Raw genomic sequence first — 7,482 nt, 5'->3', positions numbered from 1 at the left:
AAGCTGCCAAACAATTTTTTATCTCTACCAGCAATGTCTGAGAGTTCTAGTTGCTCTACATTTTCAACAAATTTAGTGTTGTCCATGTTTAACTTTTACCTAATCAGGTATGTATAAAGTTGTCTCAGTGTGATTTTAATTTACGTAATTTGAAGAGTCATTATGTTCAGTCAGTTGTCATATGCTTATTTGTTATTTACATATCTTCCTTTTAACGATTTGATATCCTTCATGTACAGTAGAACTTGCTGTTTTTTAGCATGCAGTTCTGTGATCTCTGAGAAATGCGTAAAATCATGTAACCACCGTCAAAGTCAATATATAGAACAGTAGTGTCACTCCCTCAAAATTTCTCTGTGCACCACTTTGCTACTCAATCTTCATGCACTAGTCACTGATTTGTATTGTGCCCCTGTAGTTTTTCCTATTCCAGAATATAATATAAATTAGTCATATAATATATAGTTTTTTGGGACTGCCTTCTTTCACTTGACATAATGCATTTGAGATCTATCCATGTTGCTTCATGATCAGTAATCTGTTCTTTTCATACCCAAGTAGAATTCTGTTGTATAGATGTATCATAGTTTACTTATTGATTCCCTAGGTGAGAGACAAGTTTATTTTTTTTTACCTTTGGAATTATGAATAAAGGTGCTAGAAATATTTATTTATAGTTTTTAATATAAATGTAAGTTTTTATTTCAACTTGGGTGGAATCCTATGGGTAGAATAAATTGCTGGGCCATATATTAAGTATGTTTTACTTTATAAGAAACTCTAAACTGTTCTCTATAGTCATTTCATTATTTTGTATTACCACCAGTCAAGTATAGCAGTTCTGATTGCTCTACATACTCACTATTGTTTCCTATTGCCAGTTTGTTTGTTTAAGCCTATCTGTTTTTGTAGGTCAATAATGGCAGATCATTGTGCTTTTAGCTTGCATTTCCCTAGTGACTAAAGATGCCAAACATTTTTCCATATAATTAACTTTTTGTCTGTGAGAAATGTCTATTGAATTCTTTGCACAGATTAAAAAATTAGGTTGTGTGTTTTCCTATTAATAGAACTACAGAAATGAACAAAAATAAGAGCAAAAAAAATATAGAAAATCAGTTAAAACAGAAGGTAGTTCTTCAAAAATACTAATAACATTGACTAGCAAAGATATGGAACCAACCCAAATGCCCATCGACGATAGACTGGATAGGGAAAATGTGGCACATATACACCATGGAATATTATGCAGCCATCAAAAACGATGAGTTTGGGTCCTTTGTGGGGACATGGATGAATCTGGAAACCATCATTCTCAGCAAACTGTCAGAGGAGCAGAAGATCAAACACCGCATGTTCTCACTCATAGGCGGGTGTTGAACGATGAGAGCACATGGACAAAGGGAGGGGAACACTACACACTGGGGTCAGTTGGGGGGACATAGGGGAGGGACGGTGGGGGGTGGGGAGCTGGGGGGGGATAGCAGGGGGAGAAATGCCACATGTAGGTGATGGGGAGGAAGGCAGCAAATCACACTGCCATGTGTGTTCCTATGCAACAATTTTGCATGTTCTTCACATGTACCCCAAAACCTAAAATACAATAAAATAAATAAATGGGAAAAAAAAATAAAAATAAATAAATTTTTGATGGTTCTTTGAAACCCTTAAAATGTCTTTTTGAGAGCAAAATTTACTAATTTTGATAAAGTCCAATTTACCAATGTTTGAGTGAATTGTATTTTGTTATCTTATCCAATAAATCTTTGCTTAATCAAAGATGATGAAGATTTTTCTTCTATGTTTTCTTCTGGAATCATTTAGTTTTACTATGCCTATGGTCCATTTTGAGTTAACTTTTGTATTTGGTGAAAGGTGTAGTTTGAGACTTTTGTTTTTTTTTCTAGGCCCTCCTCCCTTTCTCTTCCTCTCCTTCTTTCCTTTATCCTTTTCTCCTTTTTTTAGTGTTCCTTTTATTTTGTTTGTTGGCATCTAGTTTTTGTAGTGCCATTTGTTAAAAAACATTTTCTCAATTGAATTAACTTTACTAAAACTTAATTTGCCTTGTATATGTGACTCTATTTCTGGGATCCCTATCTATTCTATTGTTCTGTGTCTGTACTATGCAACAGTATGCCACAGTAGCCATGTGAGACTGGGTTTTTCCTCACTGAGAGGGTTTTAACTATAAATGTAACATCTTTCATTGATGTAGGACAGTTCAGATTAGCTTTTCTTTTTAAATACCTATGGGCAATTTGTGTCATTCAAGGGATTGGGCTGTTTCATCTAGTTATTTGAATTCATGATCAGAGGGTTTTCAGAATATTCCATTGTTATTATATTAATGCCTCTAAAGCCTGCAGTGGTAGCCCCTATTTTATTCCTGATATTTGTAACCTTCATCTTCTCTTTTTGTTTTTCTTGTCAGCTTTTCTAGAAGCTAGTCAATGTTATTAGTATTTTTGAAGAACTACCTTCTGTTTTAACTGATTTTCTATATTTTTTTTGCTCTTATTTTTGTTCATTTCTGTTCTTAATTAAGCACTTCCCTCTTATTTCTTTGGCCTTGAATTTAAGGGACTATGTTAACTTCTCTTCCCAGGTGTTAACTTCTCCAGGGTCCATAAAGGGCGTGGTTTCAAAAGTAAGAACTTCCTAACGCTATGCCTTCATCCGCCTCCCCATCCAGGAGCCTAGAGTTCTTTGTCTAACTTTCCTGCACAAGCTAGGTAGGGAGTCCAGGTGAGCTTCCTTTGTTTAGTTAGTCCACCAAAATCTCCTAGATAGAAGGCTTTGATTGCAGGCCAGGCAACCAATCCAATATCAGAGTTGAAGATCAGTCACTCCAGAGGAAGTCTGGAAAAGCTCCTCTTACTGGATGAGAACTTAAATGGGGCGGGAGTAACTCTGGGGTTAAATTCCCCCCTATTATCTTACCTATACGGATTTCCCTCTCTGGGATCCCCTCCCATGGCAGCATGGGAGCCTTCTCTCTCTCTCTCTCTCTCTCTCTCTCTCTATTTCTCTCTCTCTTCCTAATCACTTTCTGCAAAACTCCCTGGGTCCCATACTTACTTAAACAAGCTCACTATGCTGCCAGGGTCCTCCTCCCCATTCTTGAGTGAGTGAGAGCCCAAGAACCTCAGGACACATCCCATCAGGGAGGGTTCCAAACCACCCCCCACCCTGCCCCACTCTAACCTCCCATGACCCTGGTTACAAATTGCTCTTCTTTTCCTAGTTTATTAAGGTGGAATATTAGTCATTGATTTGAGACATTTTTCTTTTCCAATATAAACATTTAAGTTTCCCTCTATGCTCTCTTTTAGCTGCATCTCCTAAATTTCAGTATGTTGTTTTCTTCATGCAATTCAAAATATTTTTTAGTCTGCCATGTGACTTCCTCTTAAATCCATGGGTTACTTGGAAATATGTTATTTGATTTTCAAATATTTAACTGTTTGCAGATATCTTTCTGTTATTTATTTCTAGTTGAAATCCACTCCTATCTAAGAACATACTCTATATTATTTCAGTTCTTTCAAATTTCTTAAGATTTGTTTTATGAGCCAGAATATAGTTGATCTTTGTGACTGTTCAATGTAAACTTGAAAAGAATGAATATTCACTTTTGTTGGATGTAGTGTCCTATAAATGTCAATTAGGTTAAGTTGTTCAATAGTGTTGTTCAGGTCTTCTATATCCTTACTGATTTTCTGTCAGCTTGTTCTATTGATTACTGAGAGGGGAGTGTTGAACTCTGGTGATGGTATTAGATGCAGTAGGACTGTGTAGGCTAGGTTACTCTGAGGAAAATTGAAAACTATTAGAGAATTTTGGACAGTGCAGAGATATAATGTGCCATATACTTAAAAAAAAACTGGCTGCTAGAAAAATAAGATTCAAGAGAATTGAAGATTGAATCAAAGACACTTGTTAGAAAGTTATTTCAATTGACCATGTGAGAAAAAAAGAAGATAACACATACCATGGTGGAAGTTGTGAAAATAGTTGGATTTTTGATATTCTACAAAAATAAAGTCAGCATAATTTAGAAATAAATTGGATGTAGATTGTGAGACAAAAGAAATTCAAAGATGAAAGCAGAGTTTTTGTTTTGAATAATTGTAAAGGCAATGCTATTAATAGATCTGGGGAATGTTTAGAACAAAGTGGGACTTACAGGAATTTTGTAGCTATTCAGTGTGGGAAGCTAATTTGAAATTCAAGAAATCATTAGGCTATATGAGTCTGACCTGTCAGAGAGAGGCAGGGGCTGAAACGCAAATTTGAGGATTATCAGTATATATTAACAGATGCATCTTGAGACTGGATGATGTGAACAGATATTTTAAAATGAAGAGAAGCACAAGAACAGAGCTCTGAGGCTCTGCATGATGAAGAAATTAGAGAAACGATTTTAATAAGGAAGTGATTTATTGCATCTCATGTTCCTTGAAAGGTTAAACATAATGATAATTGAATAAAAATGACCCCTAGATTTATCAACATGGGGCTATTGGTGACTTCAATAAGAGTAGGTTACTTTCACTATATTTGTGAGGACAAGGATCCAGTTCATACTGGCTTTAGGGGAGAATTAAAAGATAGTTGAGAGAGCCAATAAATTAACTATAATATGAAATAGGTTTGGGGAAAGGAATCAAAGAACTTTTAAAATAAGAGAAATAATGCATATTAATATGGTAAAATAGAGGATATGGTAGGAAGACAAAGACAATTATAATTCAGGAGAGAATGAGGATATTTGAGGAAGCAAAACTTGAGCAGGCAAGAGGCAGTGAGTTATGGTTCACCACTGGGAAGCAGGCTTTTTTCCAAAGACAAAGTTTAGTTCACAGCAACAGAAGAGAAGACAGGTGCAGGTAGGTAGGTAAATACAGTAATGGAAATTTGTGAAAATTTTCTTTTGATTGCTTCTATTTTCCCAGTGAAATGAGAATCAATAATTTCCACTGAGTGCACATGTGATGGTACTATGGTCTCAATATTTGTGTCCCTTCTTAAATTTGTGAGTTGGAATCCTAGTTCCTAAGATGATGGTCTCAGGAGGTGGGGCTTTTGGCTGGTGATTAGGCAGGAAGATCGCAAAATGGCACTCTCATGTATGGGATTAGAGCCTTCATAAAAGAAGGCCAAGGGAGCTTGGTGGTCCTTTCCACCACATGAAAAAGCATCTAGAAGGCACCGTCTAGGAACTGGAAAGTTGGCCCTTCCCAGAAACCAAATCTGTGAGTGCCTTGATTATGGACTTCTCAGTCTTCAGAATTGTGAACAATAAATTTCTGTTATTTATAAGCCACTCAGTATATATATATATATATAGTATTTTATTACAGCAGTCCAAATGGACCAAGGCAAGTCTTGTGAGATTTAAAAAGAAAAGGGAATAAATGAAATACTTATCTGGAGAGGTAAGAGATTAAATGGCCTAGGGATTTGTCCTATGTGTCCAGATAGAACTACAGGCCATTTTAAGAGAAACTCTTATCAACAAATTGACCAGTTTGCATAGCCACTGCTTTTCTCCATCCATGGATAAAGAGAAGAAATAAGTGGAGAATTGAGTTTTATTAAGGACCAGGGGATTATTAAAAAGGGATGAATGGGAAAGTGGAAAGACAGTTGAGAGGATAAGCAAGTGAGGGATTTGAAATATTGATTATAAATTTCGAGCTATAGAAATGGGATAATAACATGAATAGTGTGAGTGCTTGTGAAAATTTAGTAAGATAAATAGATTCTAATTCTGGATGGGGTGGAAGAAATGGGGAGGAGGACTAGAGAGTTTGAGCTGAAAAGACAGAAAGTGATGATTGGAGAGTGGTAGGTTTGAAACAGAGACTACAGATGGGTTACATTGATTGGTAAAGACAAAGTTTACAGTATGAATGTGGTAGTGAGCGACTGTGGTGGTATTAGAAAAAATTAATTTGGAAATTAAGAGGCCAACATATGAAGAGAATTATCTTTGTGATTTGATATCAACAGAAAATATAGAGGAGTAACTTTGAAGACACTAATTGTGAGTCAGGTGTCAAATCTTCAAGGGATGAGGAGAAAATGACTTCAGTCATTTGAACTTAGGGTTTTTAAGGAGAAAGAGAATACACTGGAATTGACAATTAGAATAAGATGGATATCTTCTACATCTTCAGGCCCAGTAGTTAGAGGTGGTAAGAAAGGAGACAAATAGCAGTTAAGTGAGCTGTGTGAGAAGCCAGAGGGCATTAGAGCAGGAAAATGTCAGGAATACTCAAAAAAGTTTGATAATACAGTGAAGTCTGAAGACCAAAACATAGAAAGTTTTCAGGAGTTCAGGCAGGGAGAAAAAAACAGATAGAAAAGAGGATATAGAGCATTCCAGGAATTAGAATGTGGGGAGTGAGAAATAACCCAGAGACCTGAGATTCCTGGTGATTAATATAAAAAGAGTCAAAGTTTAATTATTCTGCATATGGCAATCTAAGTTTCCCAGCATCATTTGTTGAAAAGGGTGCCCTTTTTCTAGTGTATGGTTTTTGATTTTGTCAAAAATTAGTTGGCTGTAAGTATGCAACTTTATGTCTGGGTTCTCTATTTTATTCTATTGATCTATGTATCCATTTTTTATATCAGTACCATGCTGTTTTGGCAACTATAGGCTAGCAGTGTAATTTGAAGTCAGGTAAGTTGGTATGTAAATTAGCATAACCTCTATGGAAAGAAGTATGAAGACTTCTCACAGAACTAAAAATGAAACTACTATTTGGTACAGTAATCCCACTACTGAGTATTTACCTGAAGGAAAAGAAGTCATTATATCAAAAAGTTACCTGCACTTATATATTCATCACAGCCCTATTCACAATAGCAAAGATATGGACTCAGCCTAAGTGTCCATTAATGGATGATTGGTTAAAGAATGTGTGGTAGATATACCTAATGGAGTACTATTCAGCCATAAAAAAGCATGAAATAACGTCTTTTGTAGCCACATGGATGGACCTGGAGGCCATTATCTAAAGAAACAAGTCAGACACAGAAAGACAAATACTGCATATTCTCACTTATAAGCAGGTGGCAAGTAACATATGGACATAGAGTATGAAATGATAGATATTGAATATTCAAAAGATAGAGGGGCTGTGAGGAAGTGGATGATGAGAAATTACTTACTGGGTACGATGTACATTATCCCACTGATGGATATACTAAGAGCCCAGACTTCACCCATGATCTGATTTGGCTGTGTCCCCACCCTAATCTTATCTTGAATTCCCATATGTTATTGGAGGGACCTGGTGGGAGGTTATTGAATCATGAAAGCATGTCTTTCCCATGCTGTTCTCATGATAGTAAATAAGTCTCATGAGATCTGATGGTTTTCAAAAGGGGAATTTCTCCTCACAAGCTCTCTTCTCTTGTCTACTGCCATATGAGATGTACTTTTCACCTTCCACCATAATTGTGAGGCTT

The sequence above is a fragment of the Cebus imitator genome, unplaced genomic scaffold (assembly GCF_001604975.1).
Source record: "Cebus imitator isolate Cc_AM_T3 unplaced genomic scaffold, Cebus_imitator-1.0 Scaffold636, whole genome shotgun sequence".
Lineage (NCBI taxonomy): Eukaryota > Metazoa > Chordata > Mammalia > Primates > Cebidae > Cebus > Cebus imitator.
The sequence above is the reverse complement of the archived record's forward strand: the minus strand, read 5'-3'. Positions refer to the sequence as shown.